The sequence below is a fragment of the Phoxinus phoxinus genome, assembly GCF_949152265.1.
Source record: "Phoxinus phoxinus genome assembly, chromosome: 13".
Lineage (NCBI taxonomy): Eukaryota > Metazoa > Chordata > Actinopteri > Cypriniformes > Leuciscidae > Phoxinus > Phoxinus phoxinus.
Genome location: NC_136888.1, coordinates 15332303 through 15345472, shown reverse-complemented (window position 1 = coordinate 15345472; position 13170 = coordinate 15332303). Strand labels below are relative to the sequence as shown.

The following is a 13170-nucleotide window of genomic DNA, read 5'->3' as shown; positions in this document are numbered from 1 at the left end:
GTATGAGTTTCAAAACATGTCTTTGTAGCTCACCCACTTTCAGCCAGAGCTCAGCAAGCAGTAAACGTGCTTCCCAGAGGTACTGCTGCCAAGGGTCTATCATTCATTAGGCTGCCACCATCATCAAATGCATTCCAGACACTTAATCACTAGGATAGAGATAAAATAAAAAGCTTGAAGGTCACCTGGGGGAAAGAGCGATAGAGGGGAGATAGCATGAGGGGTGAAGATGTATGGCCTCATTTTGATTGAGGACGTGATGCCTTTCAGTCACACACGACAGAACACCCGATGAGGAGATGCGTTTTGACTGGAGACCTTTATCACAGACTCCAACGATTTGCCATGCTACACATCACAAAGAAACGGCCCTGGAGAATTCAACTGCAAATCGCAAGCGAAAACATTTAATAAGAATATCTGAATCTACCCTCTTCCGTATTCACTTTACGGTCTAGAAGACGAGCGACAGTAGAGCGTTGAGCGAAACTCTGAATCTGAACCATCATGCATATTTCCCATTCTTTCCCGTCAGGTGTTTTTTTGCCTGTCTACTCCTCTGATGTTTTGACATATTTCTCTGCCTCGTCGAGCACTCGTCTCTGATTTGCCGTACTGTTTAATGTTCATGAAGGGCGGCGCAAAACTCAGTCCGTTGACAAGCCACTGGCTGTTGTTACAAGATCTTAGACAGACAAAAAAAGACGAGGTGCACCGCTGAGGAGCCCCACACTCCACTGCCTCAAAATAAAAAGCGCCTTGACCTCTTCGGCAGCCAACTTCACCTCTCAACTGTGACGGACGGACGGCGCCCCGGTCTCGTCCCGCGGCCCAGCATGCTTAAATAATGCCGGCTCTTTGCACGCCCCGGGCCAGCAGCCACCCACCATACTGGGAAACTTCTGATGCTTAATCTCCTGAAATGCAAATGTGCCAAACGAGAGATGGGGGTCTCCAGGGGGACCCACCCTGCTGTAAACAGACATGCTTAAACCCTCCTCTAAGACTGGCTCAGACTGCAACGACAACCAAATCAGAACTATAATAGTCACTTTCCGGGCAGGAATTTGTATAGCATTTGAATTTGAAAGGGTCTATGGTGGGGCGTACAATTTTGCTCGAGGATATTGGATCTTTCAAGGGCTTTGTTCACACGCCATGACGACAATGGCGACGTGCACCAACTGAGGAAAAATTGTCAAGGCAACATGTATCGAATTTCACAAAAGTTCAGAGCAAAGAGATTTCCCTCCCCTCTCCAAACCTCCCGCCGAAGACGAAACAAGTAATCCACGACACATCCTCTTACTTTAAAGAAAACAAGCGGCTGACACATTTCCTGCCAACAGGCCCTTTCCTCAGATAACACAAGTCTCCCGTCAACAGGAAGCCCTTTCACCGGCGGCTCTGCCTCCCTTCGGCACGTCACACAAAACAGCTCCTCAGCCCCAGCCCCCACAGCATCCCCTCCAACTTTTGAGGAAAACTTGCAGGGGATGCTCGCTAAAACCAGAAGAAATCAGAAAAGAAAGGTACCGGACTTGGTGTGGGCTGTAGCCTCAAGTCCTTCAAATGCTCTTGGTCTGAGAGGCAGCGTTTTAACAGCCTCAACAATACTCCTGAAATCAATTAATGTGCAACCTATGGTATCACCATTACACACAGCCTGCCATTCCATCAAACCCCAAAAATAGCTCTGGCCAGACAGACGGACAACATTACAGTCTGTGCAAACCACAGGAAAGGGTGCACACAAAAGCACAAACATGCCCTTTAGGCACGGGTCAATGCTTTAGATTTGTTAAAAGCTTCCAGTTCTTGTGCGCTCACCAGAAGTTTACACGAGTGAGTGCACGAGCGCAGCAACGACGTATAAAGGATTTGAGGAAAGTTAGTAAAAAAGCAAAGCAGAACTCACGTTAAGTGCAGAGTGCATTTGAAGAGCGGTGAGAGAAGAAAACCTGAGGCAACCTTCATAAGGCAGGGGCTGTACTGTTTGAGCAGCTGCTAATAGGAGAACTGGCAGAAGAGAGAGAGAGAGAGAGAGAGAGAGAGAGAGAGAGAGAGAGAGAGAGAGAGAGAGAGAGAGAGAGAGAGAGAGAGAGAGAGAGAGAGAGAGAGAGAGAGAGAGAGAGAGAGAGAGCAGACGCTTTCTGCAGGCTGCTGTGATGACATGCAGGCTTTTTTCCTTTTTTTAGTAAGGGGGCTTATCTTTGTCTCTATGGTAACTGTGTCTCTGGGTGGTTATTAGAAACCCTGAACTTCCTGTGCATCTGCAGGATCAGCCAATCACGCGCCGTGTTTTCATAGGCGGAGATAGCTCGTGCTATAGGCAGTGAAGAGCGGCCACATGAGGGGGCCATGGAAACAGAGGGTCAGGGAAAACTTACAGCACAGCATGGCGCGACACGCCAGCGTAAAACAAAACGAAACTGTCTTCATTGTACTCTACATATTTATAGAAAGATCTAGCGACCAGAATAGAGTGAATCCAAGAGCTGTTTTTTCCCTAGCAAAACAGCCTCCATGCCAGAAGCTTTTTCTAAAAGGGACATTGCTATCAAGGTATTTCGGTATATTTTAGGACGAAAATGGAAACTTGTGGAAAACACAAACTCAGCATCTCAGATTCCCAGAAAAAAACTTGCTATAGCACTGTGGTAAAGAGACTCGCAGACAGACAACCGCAGAAAGCTCAAAACTCAGCAGAACGGCCAGAGTTACCAGAGTCCAGCTCTAATGACAATAAATCCACAAGATGTGCTGTGTACCAACACATTCATGCGGATCGTTTTAGCAGTAGACTGTGGATGAGCAGAACTTAATGCTCATGAATGCAAATGAACAGAGAGAATGCAGATTACAGTTGCAAAGCAAAAAAAGCTGACTGGAGCATGCATCTAGGACAGGGCTTTCAGCTGCTGTCCCAGCGTGCACAGAAAAGACAGCTGAACTGAAGAATTGCAACTTTAAACTATCAGATTACAACGGGAAAGCTTCATTTTCCCAGCTCAGCAAGGAAATAAACCAGAAACCAGAAATGAAGCAAAAGTTAAAAAGTAAGAATATACCTATGTTTATCCTCACAGACAAGAATGGGAACACAATTTAAGTGTTTATAGGAAGTACACAGACACACACACTCTCTCTCTTTCTCTCTCAAGCGCTCACTGCATAGTTTCCCAGTAGTCTCTCTGTCTCCTTGGTTTAAGCGGGTGAAATCATTTGGAGCAATGTGGCTCCCCTGCGCTGACTTGTTTTCCACCCAGCGAGCACATTCAAACTTCACTCGGTGGCTGCTTTATTTAACACTGCATTTGTTGACAAGTCTCGGAGCAAAGTTCCTCACGTAGAACCCTGGGTGCTGAACTTGAGAACATCAAATACAAACATTAACAACCAGAACAGAGTGCCCTACATCCTGAGGGCGAGATGTTACTTCATCGGCACCAAGAAAAACATCAACCAGTCTACAAGGAGAGGAAGGGAACGACCCCCGAGGCACGCTCAGCGAGGGACGGTCTAGACCTCTTCCAGCACTGTTTACAGCTGCAGTGACATCCATTCCTCAGTGACAGGACCGTGCCCTCTTTCCTGTCTCTGCTGTCACAATATTTCATCTGGCGTAAGTAGCACATGTCCCACACGTAACTAGACTCACCAGCCCAGATCTCCCAGTTGCGCCTAAATGCACGCGGACGCTCTTGCACACACCGGCTGACTCCTGACAAAACAGAAAGCCCTGATAGATTACAGCAAGAATGATCAATCAGACACAAACCTTTTAATCCAGATCGTCCCCTGATTGGCTGCCTCCGCATGAGCTCCAGATTTTTAAATCCGACTGGTTAATCCCTCCATTTCTCTCAGATTCAGTATTTCAGCAGTGACCACAGTGGGCTCTAACATTCACTTGGCTTTTTTCTCTCCCTCCCTCTTTCTCTCTCTCTCTTTGCACTCTGTTCTGAGACCGCTCACTGAGCTCTGGAACTAAGGGAGCCTGATGAGGAGGGAAGCATCTCGCTGGGTCCTAGTGTCTCTGGTGTTAACTGAAAGAATGCCATTGTTCCATGTGTAACCCAGGGCTACACTCTACAGACGGCTGATAAGTCCTCCGCTGTGCCAGATCCACTCTCGGGGTATTTGTAGATGGACAGAGATGGAGAGATGTTTGATATCCATTACCTGGGGGGGAAATGCGTAAAATAATTTACAAACTGATCTAATAAAGATCAAATAATACCCAATAATCATTTTCTAACTCAATATGTTTATAATGTCGCATAAATATCAAAACATACTTAAAACTTTAAGATTGTTTTTTTTCAAGAATTTTTTTTTTGTGTGCAAAATGACGTGTCAAATCTTGGTTTTAGAGAAATCTAGTAAAATTCATTGAGGTGTATGCTTAAAACAATAACTAATATCACTTTTTTAATACAGAGGCAATAAAGAGCATTTTTACAGTTGTAGCTTTGTCAAAATGAGACGTTAGGTTGAACATTTATCCTGGAGAAATACAATAACTGAAATTGGTTATTCACTGTTAACATATCTGATAAAATTTCTCTCCACTGTAAGTTTAATCGGAAGGTTTGACATCAATGATTCTCACATGTCTTGTGACCAACTGCAATGTAGCAAGTTTAAATAGTTGCATGGCTTTAGAAGACTTGAAATACATTGCAGAGGTAATATTAACTATAACGATGGTGATTTTTGGAGACTCACAGTGCAAAGTTGAATGGAAAAGAGCAGACCTTATTTAAAAATAAACAAATAGAAGAAGTCAGGGTGAGCAGATGAAAATATCGTCGGTTGACTCCCTGACGAAGGCTTGTATGCCGAAAGTGTTTTAAAGGTTTAAAACGACCAAGCCATAACAATAAAGGCTTTTTAACCTTTCTAAAGAGAGTGCCTTGGAGTTTCCTGAATCTTTTCCACAGATGAGAATATTTGTTTGAAATACTCCTTTAAGACAGTTGATATCCGACCAAGTTTTTTTTTTTCTCTCAAATTCAGATAAATGACTCAAGTGGGACTAAAGTATGGCACAACAAAATCCCTTCATGACGTCAGCAGCATGAAAAGTTGAAAGGTTTTTTTTGTTGCAAATGACGTGAACATTGCAAGCAAACTGATCTTACAAAAGAGGTAGCATCTGCTAAGATCACAACAGATGTCACCTGATGCCTGAGGACATAAATACGCTTTTGCATGTTTTTTTTAGCTTTTTAGTATCAAAACACATACCTACTTTTTAATAACAGATTGAGAACAACCACTAAAAGCCTCATGACATTGAAAAGAATGTAATTTTAGCCCTGCCCTTTAAGAAATACTAATATTGTTTTACATTTTTTTTTAAAACATAAAATCCCCAAATCCTTTGCTACCACTCTGAGGTGTTCTTTATTATAAATGTGGCAGCAATGCTAAAACTATTATGTGCACGGACGCCACAGCCAAGGCTATAAATATAAGCAACACATGGAGCGGCAGACTGCAAAACAGGGGGAAATTCGGGCTGCTTATATCTGTCAAGAGCTGCACGAATCAGGCCGCCGGCCATATGATCAGCCTGGGGCTGAGTCCACCTCCTCAGTAGGGAGCTTTGTAACTGCGCTTCTCATTTCTTTTCCCAAAAACAGATTGAGACAGAGAGGGGGGAATTTTTGTAAAATACCGTGGATGCTTATGTGAAAAATGCCTCCTGATGATCAAAGTGTCTCAAGTGAAACGCGGCCCTTATCTAAATAACAGTTGACTAATGTGCTCACAATGTAAACTCAGTGGCTTACCGCAGATCTTGGGGCCCCCCCGTGAACAATGAGACAGGGCCCTGGACACAAGTGGAGATGTCATGCACCACAGTGTTTTTCTCGGGCCCGAAGCGGCATCTGATGGGAAAAGAAAGTGATGTTATTTTGGGGAATTTATACTTTTTTTTATCCTTTTAAAGGCTGAAATATATTTTTTAGAATTTATGCTGTAAGTATACAAATCCTAAACATTTAGTAAGCATTTGAATTTTACAAGTGATGATGAAATTGTGTAACGAAGGACAGTTCAAAACACTGTGCATGTATTTGGTCCACTGTGCTCACAAATCAATAATTAAAATTCAAGAGCAGGATGGACTGAAATAATTGTGATTTCGGTCACTTTAGATTAGGGTCCAATTCCCACTATTAACTAACTATTAACTAAAACTTTTGCCTCAATACATTCCTAATTACTGCTAATTAATATTTAGAAAGGTAGTAGTTAAGTTGGGTATGAATTGGGTTGGATTAGGAATGAAGAATAAGGTCATGCAGAATAAGGCATAAACATGTTCATTATAAGTACTAATAAACAGCCAGTATCCTAGTAATATGCATGCTTAATAAGCAACTCGTTAATAGTGAGATCATTCATTCATTCAGGCCCTTAGCGTCGAGGACGACGATTGGCATGGCGCTTCAGTCTTCTACTGTTAAGAAAGTCTGTGTACTGCTGGCAAGATCTTTTGGCACCAGATCTAATGGTGGCGTGCCACATTGCTCGGTCACCAGCAAGCGTTTCCCAGGTTTCGCTAGGAAAGCCGAACGACTGAAGGTCACGCTTCAGGACATCCTTGTAGCGGAGCTTTGGCCGGCCGACTGGGCGTGGGGCATCAGCAATTTCACCGTACAGAATTGCTTTCGGTAATCGGTTATCATCCATGCGGTAGGTGTGGCCAGCCCATCGTAAGCGGCGGGTGCGCAACATAGTGTAGAGGTCTGTGCTTTTAGTTGTGGAAAGGATAGCCGAATTTGGAACCTGGTCCTTCCAAGTTATGCCAATAATTGAGCGCAGACAACGAAAGTGAAAAGTATTCAGACGGTGTTCATGTCTGCGATAGGTGCACCAAGTTTCACTGCCGTACAGGAGAGTGCTGAGAATACAGGCCTCGTAAACTTTGATTTTTAGGTGGAGAGACAGTGAATTGTTCTTCCATACTCTCTCACTAAGCCTGCCGAAGGTTGTTCCCAATACGGATGTCCAATTCGCAGTCTAGACTGTTGGAGGTGTTGACTGTTGAACCCAGATAAGTGAACTTTGTGACGTTAGTCAGTACGCTGTTGTTGATGGTGATTGTGGGTGAGAGCAGAGCAGGTTGGGCAAAGACCACTGTTTTTCCCAGGCTGATCTTCAATCCAAACTCCTCACAAGCAGCAGCAAAGGAGGAGCACATAGCCTGCAGCTCAGTCTCAGAGTTGGCAATGAAGGCGGCATCATCTGCATATAGGAGTTCCGGGATATGGACGCGGTTGATCTTTGTTTTTGCGCGTAGTCTCGCCAGGTTGAAGAGATTGCCAGAGCTACGTGTGTGAAGTAACACTCCAGATGGAACAGGGAATGCTCGGCGCAAGACAGCGGAAAAGAATATACCAAAGAGAGTTGGAGCTAGTACACAACCTTGCTTCACACCACAGAAAATTGGAAATTCCTTATAGCGAGAGCCCTCAAACTGTATTGTTGCCTTCATTTGATCATGAAATTCTTGTATGATTTTCAGGAGTTTGGGTGGACAGCCCAGTTGACGGAGGATGGTAAAGAGGCCGACCCTGCTGACGTAGTCAAAAGGCCTTAGTCAGATCGACAAAGTCTGCATACAGAGGCCGACCTTGCTCAATGCATTTCTCTTGGATTTGGCGAACTGAGAAAATCATGTCTATGGTAGAGCGACCGGGACGGAAGCCGCATTGGCTCTCTGGAAGTATCCTGTTTGTAATGACCTGTATGCGTGGGAGGATGAGGCGGGCAAAGACCTTGCCAGGCTGGGAGAGAAGGGCTATACCGCGGTAGTTGTTACAGTCGCAGCGATCCCCTTTGTTCTTATACAGACTAATTATGTTAGCGTTACGTAATTCATCGGGGATGTTGCCTTCATTCCAGCAGGTTGAGAAGAGGTGATGGAGTTCCGCGGCAAGTGTGTTGCCACCGCTTAAGAAGATTTCAGGTGGAAGCCCATCCGCACCAGGGGCTTTGTTGTTCTTCAAAAGGCTGATGGTTTTTGTAACCTCATTTAGAGTGATGTTGTTGTCAAGCTCGAGCAGGATTGGGAGTTGTAGAACAGCAGATACTATAGCAGCTTCACTAGCTGTTACAGGCTCAGCATACAGTGAGCTGTAGTGTTCCACCCAGCGATTGAGCTGATCGTCAAGGTTTGTAAGTATTTCTCCTGTTGAGGATCGTAGAGGGGAGGACTTCTTCACAGGAGATCCTAGAGCTTGCTTTAGCCCCTGGTACATACCACCAGTATTACCGGTAGCAGAGCAAAGTTCTACATGCCTGCAGATGCTTTCCCAGTAGAGGTGTCTTGCCTCCCGTGTTAGGCGCTGGACCTCTGAGCAGGTCTGCTTCCAAAGAGCAATGGTACGAGGGGAGGAGTCTTGTTTGACAGCCAGTCGTGCCACACGCTTATCAGCAAGAGATGGTAGGAGGGTGTCTGCATGACACCTAAACCAGTCAGGCTGTGTTTGAGTACGTCTGCCGAAGCTGGAGAGTGCGCAATCCCTAACTATGTTACGAAAGCGCAGCCAGGCCGATGTAGCATCCTGGGTGGGGGCGGACAGAACAAAATTAGCTTGCAGCGAAGCCTGAAACTGTTGCCAATTTTCCTTTGACTTGGTTGCAGAAACATCAAGCGTCGGAGACGACTTTGGACGAGACAGATGGATTCTCTTAGGTTTGAATTTAATCTTGTAGCGCACAAGTGAGTGATCTGTGTCACAGTCGGCAGAGTGCATAGACCTGACATGAGTGAGGTCCTGAAGGTGGATTTTTTGGATGATCACATGGTCAAGTTGATGCCAGCGTTTGGAGCGTAGGTGTTGCCAAGTCATCTTGGACCACATTGAGCCTTCAAAAAAAGATGATGGAATGCACAGCTTATGTGAAGCGCAAAGCTCAAGGAGGCGCTGTCCGTTGTCGTTCATTGAGCCCACATCATGTGGACCCAGCACGTCTGGCCAGGCAGTGGTGTTATTGCCTACACGAGCATTGAAATTGCCAAGGATGACTATGCGATGGCCGCGACTAATGTTGGAAAGAGTTTCATTCAGGAGGAGATAGAAAGATAGATCTTTCTGATCATCTGGCGAAGTGAGCGTTGGGGCATAGGTAGAAAGTAATGTCACTGGACCCGAGGTGGTGTGCAGTCGCAGTGACGACAGCCTGGGAGAGATGGAGATGGGAGTTTCAATGAAACCAAGCAGCTTATTGTGGATGGCAAAACCCACTCCATGCTTAGGTCTTTCATTGTCAGGATAGCCAGTCCAGTAAAACGTGAAGTTAGATTCACGTACAGAGCCACTTCCGGTGAGCCACGACTCGCTTAATGCTGCAATGTCCACCCTGAGTCGAAGAAGTTCCCTGCCTATAACAGCAGACTTCCGAGGATGGAGTCCGTCAAGACAGGAAGTCACTCCGAGAGAGCGGACATTCCAACATGCCAAACGCAGTTGGGAGGCAGTAGCAGGATGACGACCGGGCCGCGCCTGCCTAGAACGCAAGCCCTGCCGAGCAACGACAGCACCCCTACTTGCGGGGGGCTCCCGAGTTGCCAGTCGCTGAGTTTTTTCCAGACAATTCCATCGTAGTTGCTTGAACGTCAAGCGCCGGGGCAAGAAGTTAGTGGATGAATGCATGCCCAGAACAAAGCATCCACCTCTGGACCCAGCACTGCAAGCGCCAGCGGAGCACAAATGTGCGACAGCTGGGGAAGTGATAGGTTGCCCCGCAGTACCCGCTAACTGGGTGTTGATCCCTGACCGTTGATCGTAAGATGGAACTTCCGCTTAGTTATCTGCCATAGGTGACCGGTAGCTGAAGCCTTCGGCTGCGCTCACACCATGACTGCCAACTCCTGCTGCCAAGATGGCATATTGCTATTTAACCCATAGCTGGGAATATGAATAGTGAGTATTCAGCGAGAATAATATATAATAGTGAGAATTGGACCCTAAACTAAAGCGTTACCGATTTCTCTTAGTAAATATATTTATGTAGAATTTGCATAGCATTAAAAAGGGAACACAATATATTTCCTGCTTTGCAACCTGTACCGAGTAAAATAAGTCTAGATCTGCAGTTTAACCCAAATAAAATGTTAACCGAGGCTGTGAATTTGAAGCACATTATTACAATAACAGTGTAAAGAAAAAAATGCTTGTGTCCTTGACTGATGCATAAAAAAAAAAATAGAGCTATTGGTTTTTATGTTATGTGAATGAAGCCAGACTCGTGAGCACAAGAGCTTTTCAAAACTGTACATTTTCAGATCAAGCAGTTAATCATGTTCAATAACGTTTCAGTAACAGAAACCGACTGAGCTGCCAAATGCTCCGGCCTCTGAACGTCTGGCAAAAAGATTCAGCTTTTGCAGCAGCTGTAGGATGAAATTCTGTTTGTGTTCCCTAGTGCTAATGTTCAAGTGCCACTAAATATATAAAAATAGCAGCACATCTCACTCAGTATAAAGCAAGATCTTTATGAGTAGGTTGCAAAGATGAAATGTAGCAAACAGTGATTTACAGAAATTTTATATAAAAATATATTCATACAAATATGGTTGCAAAAATTACTCATGATGCCATAATAAATAAATAAACTATAATGAGAGCATGTTCATGATTTTGCTTTAATAAAACGAATTGTATGATTGGATAAACAACGATATAACACACCTGTGATTGCACTTCAATTGAATTCTATATTAATGTGCACTCACACTCATCTTTGATCATTTCGTTGCTTGGCAACCATAAACAGTCAGCAGTTGAGCTAATGAACTATATTACTTAGCAGGAGAATTGTTTATTATCATTAACAAATGCAATTGTTTATTGAACATAAGTGTCTGTCATCATATTGATGTTGCTGTTTTAGGAAAACAATAAGCCACTCGAGGATGTTACAATGATTTTTCCATATCACACTTCACATCACCCTTTAATTATGGTAAAATGACTGTAAAATTCCCTCACGTGGCTTGTTTAAATGTAAAATCTCCAGGCAGCAAGTGCTCAATAAGTTCTCTAGTAAACCGAGAGGAAACAAAAACAACATTAGTCTGGACATTGGGTTTTTCTTTGGGTTCTATATTTACATTTATTCACCATTTTCAACATTAAAAAAAAAAAAAAATAGCAATGACACTATTGATAAAATGAACTATGTATGTCCATTCCTTTCCTATATCACAATCTCGTTTCTCTGTACTCATTAAAATGATTTACATACAGCAGTCACGAGAATAATACAATTAATGTTCCTCTCAGTTAATTACTCCACCTTCCTCTGTTACATCTTTGAACGCATTTGGAAAAAAAAAGTAAAAAATACAAAGCCCAGATGAATGTCTTCATCATATAATATTTTGCCCGAGGCACTTAAGTGAATTAATGTAGCATAATTCCTGTGCGAAGTGCTTGCTTAGTGCAATCAAAGGATTAGAAATATGCATTTTTCAAATGATATTTCAGGCAACACTTACAGAAAATAAAATATGAATATGTTTCTGCACTAGGCAGAACATTGGTAAACAGTCATGTTGTTGCCTACAAGAAGTGATTTCTGTGGTTTCATATTCTAATGCTAAACTTGTTCAATGGATCAGGCTAAAAGAGAGAGCCATTCACATATGATTACAGAGAAAAAGATTAATTTGATAGAAAAATGCTTACAATGACCTCTGTGCTGGATATATTGCAAGCTAACTTTAGCGTTTGATCATTTTCACGTCGGTAGGGTTGAATCTTAAAAAACCTGTCAACACTTACATCAAAAGAAAGAAAGAAGAAATCATATATTTCTTTCATAAGAAAATTAAGCAAATCTTAGAATTATTTTACATTGTAAAATTACTTTCATGACGATTTTGCCTATATTCCGGCATTCTCATTTCCAATCAAAAGTAAATAAACCTAAAAACTAGTTATCACTACTTAAACACAATTAATTAATAATTCCCATTAGTGTAATGTGAAAATATAGTATTAAAGGGGGGACCTATTATGCTAAATTCACATTTATATGGTATTTGAAGATAAATGTGTTGGCAGTGTGTGTACTCCACCACCCTATAATGGTAAAAATCCACCTTCTCTTTTTTAATCCCCATAAATCATATGCATATGCCCACGATTGCTGACAGACTCTGCTTTATAGGCATCGCCCTGAGTGAGCTGTACACAGTCCGCCATGTTTGTCTCCTCGCCAGAGCATTTAACAGCAGCTTTTGAGCTTTCAAGGAATCATGTATTCTTATTAAAGCTACTAAAGTTATTCAGTCAAGAGCAGCAAGTGATTTTCTGTTTTCTTTTGTCGTTTTATTCATATTAACAGCATACACACAGCAGTAGGTACTGTATACAGCTGCTTTCACTTTATACACAGATCTAATAGCCTATGCGCTCTGTTTCTCTAGCAGCTATTTACGTTCACAGACATAACCGACTGTGTTTATGTGAACGTTAATTGTGTATTTTTGACATACCATTGTGTGTATTTGACAGTTTAAGCGTAATAAGACGTGAAAGAGAACTTAGTTTATACTCACGCCGTCTGACATCCAGCTTTCTATGCGCGTGCGGCTGTGTGCTCAGAAAACCATATATCAGAAGTTTAGACTGATATGGCTTTAAAACCATTGCAGATCATACATTTTCATGATGATGAAGAACTGCAATGTCATGTGAGATTGACCGTGGTAGGGATGATCATCAAAACCAAACAGATGTTTCTGTTATTGGTAGAGTATCCGATGCACGAGCGGTACAGGCTCCGCCCTCTTCTGGAAAGCAGGGCAGGAGCAGCTCATTTGCATTTAAAGATACATGCATGAAACCTGCATGTTTTTCCTTCCACTCAAAAATATAAAACATAATCTGTGGGGTATTTTGAGCTGAAACTTCATAGACACCTTCTGGAGACACCTGAGACTTATATTACATTTTGTAAAACGGGGCATAATAGGTCCCCTTTAAATTGTATAGACCCTTTTACAAGCCCACGTGATCAAATAGTTGCGCGCGCATTTTGGCAATGGAAGTGGTGTTGTTTCCCACTGGCTCTAATGTGTTAGCAACTCCAAAAGTTTATCAAAACTGTTTCCCAGCATCAAAATGTCTGGTTGTTGCA

General features: G+C 43.1%; 1 protein-coding gene across 5 annotated transcripts in view; it reads right to left on the bottom strand.

The window, feature by feature from the left end:
• Positions 1-12745, bottom strand: part of foxn3 (forkhead box N3) — a 101749-nt gene extending 89004 nt beyond the window's left edge. The window contains exons 1-3 of one of the 5 annotated variants that reach the window (XM_079633506.1): positions 12590-12745; positions 5802-5900; positions 3782-4185 (exon numbers count right to left, since the gene is read on the bottom strand). The gene's annotated coding sequence lies outside the window, so the exon portion shown is untranslated. The other 4 variants (XM_079633509.1, XM_079633511.1, XM_079633508.1 and 1 more) reach the window with 4 other exon arrangements.
• Positions 12746-13170: the final 425 nt, after the last annotated feature.